Source organism: Gigantopelta aegis, unplaced genomic scaffold (assembly GCF_016097555.1).
Source record: "Gigantopelta aegis isolate Gae_Host unplaced genomic scaffold, Gae_host_genome ctg2032_pilon_pilon, whole genome shotgun sequence".
NCBI classification, from domain to species: domain Eukaryota; kingdom Metazoa; phylum Mollusca; class Gastropoda; order Neomphalida; family Peltospiridae; genus Gigantopelta; species Gigantopelta aegis.
The window spans coordinates 1-11,684 of NW_024532827.1; positions in this window are offsets into that span (position 1 = coordinate 1).

The window sequence follows — 11,684 nt, forward strand, 5'->3', positions numbered from 1 at the left end:
GAAACAAGACCAGACACAAACCGTGTGGGAAATAGCAGCAGTGAAATCGGCGTCAGATACAAATGCTACTACCATCCCTATCTTTAAAGAGAATGGGATAATAGTATTGCGGATGGCCTAAGATCTTCCATCCTGGAGCTCCAATGGTAATGAGATGAAAAATCTCTGGAGTACTGAAGGATTGTTTTTCCATGCAAGGAGAAGATAGCATTGCCAATCATGCAGCTTGGTATGCTTTTGATTATAATGAATAATCAACTTCCGTGATGGTCTTTAGCTGACAATGCTGTTAATGTTCTGCAACAAATTGAAAAAACAAAACAAACTATGTGATAATCGACCATTCTTTCTTGCTGTGGGGTTTCACAAACCACATCTTCCATTATTATTGTCCAAAAGTTACTATGATCTCTATCCTCCAACAGAACAAACTAAAAAAACTTCCTGAAAACTTCGGCTTCTCAGACGGTATTTTTTTAATGCCAGACATTGCTTGGGAGTGGATTGGAGAGAAACTTGTAGCACAGCGATATTAAAGTGCTATTCAATCTTACAAAGTGTTGCAAAGATGCTGAGGCATCTATTCATGGTTAAAGAATGCCGTGTTCTGATGACAAAGTTAGAGAGCTACGTTCTATGCATATTACTCTGTGTCAGTTTTCACTATGCACAGATTGGTAAAGTCAATATATCTGAAATAGAAAAGCAAGGGTTTGCTGATGATTCTATCATGGTGTTGTGGGCTGATCATGGGTCTGGCAATTAGGAGAACACAATGAATGGTATGTAAACATACTAACTTTGAAGCTGCTCATGTAGACCATTTCTTCTTCAATGTCCTGGTGTCACTGGATGATGGGTAGAACACCAAAAGCTATAGTAGAAACTGATTGACATCCTTTCCTTCACTGACAGAACTTAGCAGTGGAATTCCAATACCACCAATGTGTTCTGAGAATAATAAACTTCTTACCTGTGTAGAGGGTATATGTGTTGTACCTCTATTGAGTAATCCTGACCACAAGGAAGAAGAAAAGCTGCTTTTACCCACAATATCCTAGACCTGCTGATGGGCTAACGCAAATTCCAGGACTACTCATTTTCTCCTAATGAACATGTTTGAAAATGTAATGGGTATAAATAATCCGTAGATAAATATCGTTTTTACTGATTGGTACCAATTTGATCAGTACCAATGCAAAACCGACTTCAATACAATATGGGGGTACTGAGTTTATATGACCCATCTAGTTCAGATGACAACTTCTTCAATGATGCCAAATGTTAATATGGCTGATAAAACCAGAGATGAAACAAGTTTGTTGAAGAATTACGTATTATCTTCAAGCAGGCTGGAGAGCTGCTATGCCTCCATCAAATTAATAGATCTTATATTAACATACTTGCTGTTTGTTACCTAATAAAGCATTCTATAAAAATGCTATGATAAAGTTATATACATGTGTTTATTAGTTATAAAGCTATTTCTCAGTTATGCAAAAACATGACATGTCATTAAGTAGTTGTGGTTATGCTACAAAAGGTTAGTGTGGCTGGGAGTATTAACAGATAATGAGCAATATATAAAGTGAAAAAATCTGAAGTCAATGTGATATTAGGTATATGGTTGCTCTAATTCTTTAATCATGAGAATGCTTAACCAGGCTGATAAAAACCAGAGATGAAAATAATTAAGTTATATGCTCCAAAGCAGCTGAAAATTGCTATACTTCCACTAACAAAAATACCATCTGCATGATAACACTTACTGTAACTGCTGTACAACAAGTGTCCATTTAAATAAACTAATTATCCTAATGCTTAAAGTAAGAAGCTATTCATTGAATAATAAGTCACAGATTAGCAAATTTCTATAAGCTGGTGCAAGGGAGGCAGAGGCAGTTTAAGGATTGAAGATGCAGTCAAACATATTCATATGTTGATTGTTTTGTACATAATATTCACATAGTAAAGATGATTATAGTACTGTGTTTTGGGTGGTGTGATCTGACAAGATGACCTCTAAAGCAAGTCTTTATTTCATTATGCTTCCTAATGCTAGTTTTTCAATCTCTTAGTCAACCTGCTAAGCCCCAAAAATGTCCTCTTCTTTGCTGTTGATACCCTGGACCTGCAACTAGGTGCTTATGGCTATGATTTTATTAAGGTCCTAACATTGATGCCTTAGCTCCCAAGTCAATGTTATTTGAGGAGAGCCTACTGCCAGGTAGCAGTTGTGTTCACCATCACGAGCATCTTTACTGGACAGGGACCGAGACAGACACTAAACATGTTGGAAAAATAGCAGCAGATGAATACTGGCGTCAGTATACTAATGCTACTACCATCCCTCAATACTTTAAAGAGAATGGATACATCAGTATTGGTATGGGTAAGATATTCCATCCTGGAGCATCAAGTGGTAATGATGATGACAAATACTCTTGGGCGTCCTGAAGGATTGCTTATTCCATGCAAAACAAAATGATAGCATTGCAAAGCATGGCAGCTTGGTATGCTTTTTTGATTATAATGACAAATCAACTTCGTGATGGTTCTTTAGCTGACAATGCTGTTAATGTTCTGCAACAATTGAAAAAAAAAAAAACTAACTGGTGATAATCGGAACATTCTTTCTTGCTGTGGGGTTCACAAACCACATCTTCCAATTTTATTGTCCAAACGGTTACTATGATCTCTATCCTCCAACAGAACACAAACTAAACTTCCTGAAAAAAACCCTGATGCTCCAGAAGGTGTATGCCAGACATTGCTTGGAGGTTTGGGTGAGCTCCGAAGTTACAGTGATATTAATGTCCTTTTCAATGTTACAAAAGGTGAACAAGATGCTGAGGCTTCTATTCATGGTAAGGAATGTCGTTTCCTGACAGTAAAGTCAGAGAAATTAGTCATGCATATTACTCCTGTGTTAGTTATACTGATGCACAGATTGGTAAAGTTATATTGAACTAGAAAAGCAAGGGTTTGCTGATGATACTATCATTGTGTTGTGGGATGATCATGGCTGGCAATTAAGGAGAACACATGAATGGTGGTAAACATACTAACTTGAAGATGCTACTAATGTACCATTCTTCTTTCATGTCCCTGGTGTCACTGATATGGGTATGAACACAAAAAGCTCTAGTAGAAACTGATTGACATCTTTCCTTCACTGAAGAACTAGCAGGAATTCCAATACCACCAATGGTTTGAGAATAATAAACTTCTTACCTGTGTAGAGGTAATAGTGTTGTACCTCTATTGAGTAATCCTGACCGACAATGGAAGAGAGCTGCTTTTTACACAGTATGCTAACCTGATGCTGGTCTAAAGGGAAATTCAGGGGACATCTCCATTTTCTCCTAAAGAACATGGTGAAAATGTAATGGTTATACAATCCGTGTAGATAAATATCGTTTTATGAGTGGTACCAATTTGATCGTACCAATGCAAAAACCTGACTTCAATGTGATATGGGGTACTGAGTTATACGACCACTCTAGTCCAGATGACAATTTCTTCAATGATGAAAATGTTAACCTGGTGATAAACCAGAGATGAAACAAAGTTGTTGAAGAATTACGTCCATACTCTTCAGCAGGCTGGAGAGTGCTATGCCCCATCGAGTTAAAAGGAATACTCTTATATTGCTGTGCTATTATTATGCCATTCTAATAGTACATATGCTGTTACTAGGGAAACCCTCTCATATCTATGTAATTTTATAATTAGCATTAGCTTTCATGATGAAAATATAGTGTCCAAACTTTGTTTGCCACTAAGTGCAGGAATATAAGATATATTAACCAAAATAAAAATAATATCAAAATTTGGACGCAAGTTTTACACTAGGAGGGAGTGGTTGCTTTTGAATATTGACTATGGTCACATAGCTAAAGCACTTAATTAAAATCATTTCTCATTTTGATTTGGGACATAGTTTCTTCAATTATGATGTAGGCCAATACTGAGTTATTATAAAGTCAAAACTTGTCTAACTCAATATGTATAAATCCAACTAGAGCCATAATTAATTTTTTTTGTTTAGACCAATAATTGAAGCCATGAGCAAGAGATGGAACAATATATATATAATTAAAAAAACTGAATTAACTAGGGTTCTGGTTAATTCAATTCAAACTAGGGTTCTGGTAAACCCTGGTTAGTTAAATATGTTTCTGACCATCTCTTGAAGTACCCAGGCCAACAATGGAAGAAACCTACTTTTTTTCAACAGCATAGACCTGTTAGTGGTCTAGAACAAATTCCAGGATATCCTCCATTTTCTCTATAATGAACATGGTGAAAATGTAATGAGTTATACAATCCATATGTTTTACTGAGTGGTATCAATTTGATCATATCAATGCAAAACCGACCTCAATGTGATATGGGGGTACTGAACTATAGTTAGTATTCTGTTTCCATTCTGGGTGGAGCTGAGGAGCCAAGAGAGGCACAGAAAATATTGACAGGGACAAGCTGGTACATACTCATAATCTGTTTGTGTTTAATGAGTCAGACGACCATTTAGTTATTAACTTAATTAAGAATTGTTCTATAATTATAATTTATAACTACAATTAAATTTTTAAAAAAACTGATTTGTCCATTAGAGGACACCAAACTTGTGCTCAGTTTCTTTTCCAACAGCTGTTTTGGCTGTAGGGTCCTTTTTAGCAAAAAAAAGCTGATCTCAGAAAATAAACTTGTGATTTGCTTAGAGAGTTTCTAGACTTAAAGGCAACATAAAATTACGATGCTTGTTCAAATCATCTTAAGTAGGGTACCTTGAAAAGAAAAAAGATGTTTATGCCCACACCATTCACCTATTAGCATTACCTGTCATAAAATAGAGGAGGTTTTCTCCTGTATAAGATAAGCTTGTCCATTGTGAGTGAAGTACATTTTGTGTGGTGTTTTTCATCATACAATGGACCCCGAAATATGCGATAATTCATACCATCATTATACAGCTCTAAGAGGTTTTTCTAACAAAAAAGGACCAATGGTGCTTTTGACAGATTAAATATACCAACAAATTGACAGTAAAATGATGTGTAATGTGTGGAGGATGGATGGATTGTGAATGAGAACAAATTAATGGATAAAATACTTAATCAGACTCATCAGCTTCTTTTCTGGTCTTCTAGTGTGTATGAAATGTTGGCAGAAGTTGAAGGATTCTGTGAAAAGGCAAGTGACACTGTCCTTGCCACATTTTCATATGCAAGACTACGAGTTGCAATTTGAACAAGTTCAAATTGTTTAATAGCTTGGAGTATGTAGAACTCCACTAATTCAGGACCAGCCATAGCTAATGTATACTCAACATCATCTGCTTCCATAATTTCTGATATGTATGGTTGGGAGAGGTGACTCTAAGAGTGAGTAGGTGGTTGAGGAACAGAGGTAATCTTTTGAAAATAAAACTCTGAATTACCGCTAGAGAGGCAGGATCAATAAGAGGAACAGGCTTAGTATTCGTAATGACTTTCTTTGTTGGTAGAAATGGTATACCAGTCTTAAAGTCATTGTGAAAGTATCGACAAATAACTTTGCCACTTCATCACACTTGGTCTCCAAAATGATTGTGCTATCACGATTGTATATGAATGATGCTGGTGTGCCACTCATTGACGTGATAAGGATCTTCTCCCCGCCATCAACAATAATCATTATACCACCATGGTCACTACTGTAGGCAGTATGAAGTTAACTTTGGCATCTTGCATGATAAACCACTCCCACATATCACAAGAGTGGGTATAAAAGGAAACTGTGGACCGTGTGTCAAGAATCTCATTTTGATTTTCTTAACACAAACATTTGCTAGACTTTGAAAAATGGATTAGCTTCTTTTAGCCACATAGCTGAGACTAGGGGCTTGTTACTGCCGTAGGTCCAGCTCTTCATTTCTAAGCATAAAAGAATGATAAATAGTCTACACATCATCAATTAGCCATACCTGGTATGTACATATCGATGGATTTTTTGGCGGATTGTATAAAGTCAGCAAAAGGTTCAATAGAATGGTCTGGAGACATAAAGACTTTCACTTTATGCTTCTGTCCTTGTTACCTCCCTTTTTTTTTCTTTTTATCATCCTGGTCTTGATCATCTTGACTAATAATAACAGGCGTGGATTTGATCCAGGCACAGAAGAATGCCACCAGTTGCCATTCTTGTACTGGTGAACTAATGAACTCCAGGAAGGTTGTTCAATGTATATAATAACCCTAATCAGACTGCCATCACTAGTGTTACAGTTAAGGCAGCTAGCATAATAGTTGTAAAGGAAGTTCTGATTACAATCGCATATAAATATTTGTGTATCCAGGTTCCTTTTTATTAGGACATATAGCTGATTGAACTAGTGCAAACTTTCTAGAGCAGAATGGAGAATCCAGAGCCTGTCTATATCAAAAATGATAGCAAGAAGCACAAAGTGAAGGTTTTTATGTCACCTGATCACTCTATTCAACCTCTTGCAGATTTTGTCCAATCTGCTCAACAATCTATTGATTATATGTTCCTGGTATGTATATGCACATAATCATACCAACTATTCAGAAAACCTAATGCATTATTTCTTAATTTTTTATTTTTTAGAATTGCATAGTTGGAATTATGGAGAGAATAAACCACGTCTACCTCCTTAGTGGGGATCAAGGAACAGAACCCACTCTTTCAAGCACTGGCCAATGTTGGTGTTAAAAAAATACCAACGAGGGTAATTACTACTGGTCCACAGCAATGTTTTTGCCCACTCAATGTGACATGTGGAATGGCTCCTTCTACAGACTGCCGAAGTCAGATTCTTGGATCCTGAAAAAGGTTATTATTGGAGGACCATGATATGTTGGATGGAGGGGAAAAAATTCTCATTACTACTATGGATAACTCTCCTGCATCATTCATTTATAATCGAGAGAGCTCAATCATTATGGAAACCAAATGTGAGGATGTTGCAAAACTCTTCACTGACACATTTAATGCTGATTTCCAAATTTCCCTGCCATTTTTGCCTCTAAAGGAGACCATTACAAACAACTCAGCTCCTCTTATTGATCCAGCATCATTGGCTTTTTAATACAAGCCACTGTCTTCAAGATAACAGCAATAAAACAACCTCCACCACCTCTACTTGAATCTCCTCTCAACCATTTGTCTCAGATGTTATGGAAGCTGATGAAGTAGAATATATCATTGCAATGGCAGGACCTGAAAAAGTTGAAGACGAGATTGTGTCTGCTATTAATTCTTATACCTATTGTCAGTTTGGCATTCACAGTCTAACTAATAAAACTATAGCAGATGTTGTATTTCAATCATTTAAAAAATACCAGCTTCTACATCAATTAATTTGTCTTATACAGTGTGGAAACACAAGAAGAGGCCAATGCTTCAGATGTCAGTACAAACATACATTACTTAACTATAAGAATCATGTTGTTTCTCTATCTGTATAGGAAAATCTTGCTGTTTGTATAGAAATGGAATGAACAATCGCCTCTTATCGAGGACCCCTGTATGATGAGAAACCACCAACAAACTCTCATTTCACACACAATGGACAAGCAACCATTAACTGTGGAATTATGGCGGTACTTTGTATTTTATGACAGGTAAGATCCATCCATTTTCTATCTGTCCATTCATTCATCTATACATCCATCTTCCCAGGAAGCTTTTCCAAAGAGGATTTAAATGTGAAACGCAACTTTTTACGTTGGCTTCAAATCTCCTCTCCTTGCTAAAATGATGACAAAGGTTTTTAGTGGAGACCAACTTGGAGCTACATTATGGAGTCCTTCTGCAAAAACTGCTGTGGGTCCAGAACCAGAATACAAACCAGAATAAACTAATTTACTGCATACTTTACTAAAATACTTCCCTAATTCTGGTTACTATGACAATTGTTAGTGATTACTTACAAAATAAATGATTTTTCTACACTGTTAAAAGCAGCAAAATTGAATTCGTTTTTAAAACTAAATGTAAAGTCAACAGACCATATTAGGCAATTACATTTATTTGAAACTATTGATTGTATGAAAATATATCATTAATTTCTTTACCATTATTCCTATTCAAAGATGGTGACCTTAAGTTGTTTTTAGTTTGCTGTGCTTTTTTATATCGATTTGCTAAGCATTTTTATGGAAGCAGATGATGTTGAATACATTAGCTATGGCTGGTCCTGAATTAGTGGAGTTCTACATACTCCCAAGCTATTAACAATTTGAACTTTGTTTAAATTGCAACTTGTAGTCTTGCATATGAAAATGTGACAAGGACAGTGTCACTTGCCTTTTCACAGAATCCTTCAAGTTTTACCGCCATTCAAAGACAAGGTAGAAGTGATTCTGATGTAATTCTTTTTAGAATACACTGTCACCTGACAGTAATACCTCTCAATAGATTGACTTAGAGGCTAAGGCATTAATGTTGGGGCCATCATACTAACAAATTGAGAGTAAGATGATGCATTATGTATAGTGAGGGGATGGATTGTGAATGGTAGACACAGAGAAAGGATGGATTGATGGAAAACAGATTGAGGATCTCCATCATGAGTAGTCGAGCAAGCTAGCTCTCCTCCTTTTTGATAAGCTAACAGGCAGAGGAAGGTCTAGAAGCGAACTAGGCTTAATACCCTTTGGAATGCGTGCATTGTAGTACCACAATTGCAATGTATTGTGGTTATATAAATTGTTATTACACAATTACCACGAAGTAGTCATATATATATATATATGAATAGATACTATAATAAACATTATGTAACGATGCCTCACGTTCCGCCCATCAGCTTATCAAAAAGGAGAAGGGGCTAGCTCTATATCAGACATATAGCTGATTGAACTAGTGCATACTTTCTAGAGCAAAATGGAGAATCCAGTACCTGTCTATATCAAAAATGATAGCAAAGAAGCACAAAGTGAAGGTTTTTATGTCACCTGATCACTCTATTCAACCTCTTGCAGAATTTGTCCAATCTGCTCAACAATCTATTGATTTATATGTTCCTGGTATGTATATGCACATAATCATACCAACTATCAGAACCCAATGCATTATTTCTTAATTTTTTTATTTTTTAGAATTGCATAGTTGGAATTATGGAGAGAATAAACCAAGTCTACCTCCTGAGTGGATCAAGGAACAGAATCCACTTTTTCAAGCACTGGCCAATGTTGGGTTTTAAAAAAATACCAACGAGGGTGATTACTACTGTCCACAGCAAACATTTTTGCCCACTCAATGTGACATGTGGGAATGGCTCTTCTACAGAATGCCGAAGTCAGATTCTTGGATGTGAAAAGGTTATTATTGGAGGGACCATAATCATGTTGGATGGAGGGGAAAAAATTCTCATTACTACTATGGACAACTCTCCTGCATCATTCATTTATAATCGAGAGAGCTCAATCATTATGGAAACCAAATGTGAGGAAGTTGCAAAAACTCTTCACTGACACATTTAATGCTGATTTCCGAATTTCCCTGCCATTTTGCCACCAAGGAGACCATTACAAACAACTCAGCTCCTCTCATTGATCCAGCATCATTGGCTTTAATACAAGCCACTGTCTTCAAGATAACAGCAATAGAACAACCTCCCACCACCTCTGCTTGATCTCCTCTCAAACCATTTGTCTCAGATGTTATGGAAGCTGATGATGTAGAATATATCATTGCAATGGCAGGACCTGAAAAGGTTGAAGACGAGATTGTCTTGCTATTAATTCTTATACCTACTGCCAAGTAGGCATTCACAGTCTAACCAATAAAACTATAGCAGATGTCATATTTCAATCATTTAAAAATACCAGCTCTACATCAATTAATTTGTCTTATACAGTGGAAACAAAGAAGAGGCCAATGCTTCAGATGTAGTACAAACATACATTACATTAATTATAAGAATCATGTGTTTCTCTCTGTATAGGAAAATCTTGCTGTATTGTATAGAAATGGAATGAATTCTCGCCTCTCGAGGACCCCTGTATGATGAGAAACCACCAACAAAACTCTATTTCACACACAATGGGACAAGCAACTATTAACAGTGGAATTGATGGTGGTACTTTGTATTTTATGACAGGTAAGATCCATCCATTTTCTATCTGTCCATTCATTCATCTATACATCCATCTTCCAGGAAGCTTTTTCTAAAAAGGATTTAAATGTGAAACGCAACTTTTACATTGGCTTCAATCTCCTCTCCTTGCTAAAATGATGACAAAGGTTTTTAGTGGAGACCAACTTGGAGCTACATTATGGAGTCCTTCTGCAAAAACTGCTGTGGTCCAGAACCAGAATACAAACCAGAATAATAACACTAATTTACTGCATACTTTACTAAAATACTTCCCTAATTCTGTTACTATGACAATTGTTAGTCATTACTCACAAATTAAATGATTTTCTAAAAGCAGACAAAATTGAATTAAAGATATGCTTTGGACGGACAAGGATATGATGGTGGTCTCTTCCTTTAAACATGAAGATACTTGGTGTATTTGGAGTCCTGGTTCTACTGACAATGACAGACCCAATCCCAGTATGGCTGGTTTGAAGTGAGGGCGATGCTCCAGCCAGGATTATCTCACAGAGACGAGGGTTTCCAAGCCACATCATAGTCCTAGCTAGCTATAGCAGGGAATCCTGGATACTAAGTCAGAGGCTCCACCAGCAACTTAATAGTGTCATTTAGGGCAGCCACAATAATACCTTTTCTAATGTAATAGAATTTTTGATCTGGTTTGGCCCTAAATTTTAGGAGCAATTATAAAGTATTAGGACAATAGGATGATCTGAATTTAAAAAAATGTCCCAAATTAATAACTTTAATTTTTAAGTTTAGTTACATCAATAAGTGAAGTAATTGATTGCACCCAAAAATAATAATGTTTAAAATCTATAAAAAAATAACTAAAAATATTCATTAATTTACAAAGATATGTACATTTAGTAATTGGAACAAGGGGACTATTGTAAATATATTAAAAAAATCATTTATCATTGTGTTGCCTTATCTTAGTGTAGGTAATTCAGTATAATACTGTACTAATATCAAGTAGTTCCATGATTTATTACTTATTAAGAGTGTGGTGGTAAATAAAACGATTCTAAAAAACAGTCCCTGATTTCTTCTATTGATTTAAATCAGCTCTTAATCAAAATTGCCATCTTTGTTGTCTCCAGAAGTTAAAATTTTTAAATATGATTTATCTTATGATTATATAATATTGTTCTATTTTCTTTAAAAGCACTCATGATAAATATGTAAAATACAAAGCAACATTGTTGTACATAATTCAGACTAAAAAAAGCATTATAAGCGATATGTATATAGCTAGCTAGCTAGATAGATACATCAGTATATATATTTATATGGGTCTTTTATATATCTCTTTCTAAAACTACAAATCTGGAAAGAGGTACATGAGGAGTTTCTATTTCCCAAATTCCTTTCTCAAGTCTTCAATATACTTAAAATTAGGGGTTAGTTGTCCATTGTATGTAATAATGGCCTAAGAAATGAACAAGGAAGATCAATCTTAATATGTAAATAAAAATGGACTAAAAAAATTAAACATACATCTTTAATAGACTTAGAAACTTCTGTTTGTTCCTCTAGTGTCTTTCTTCCATCAATTTTTAACTAGAAT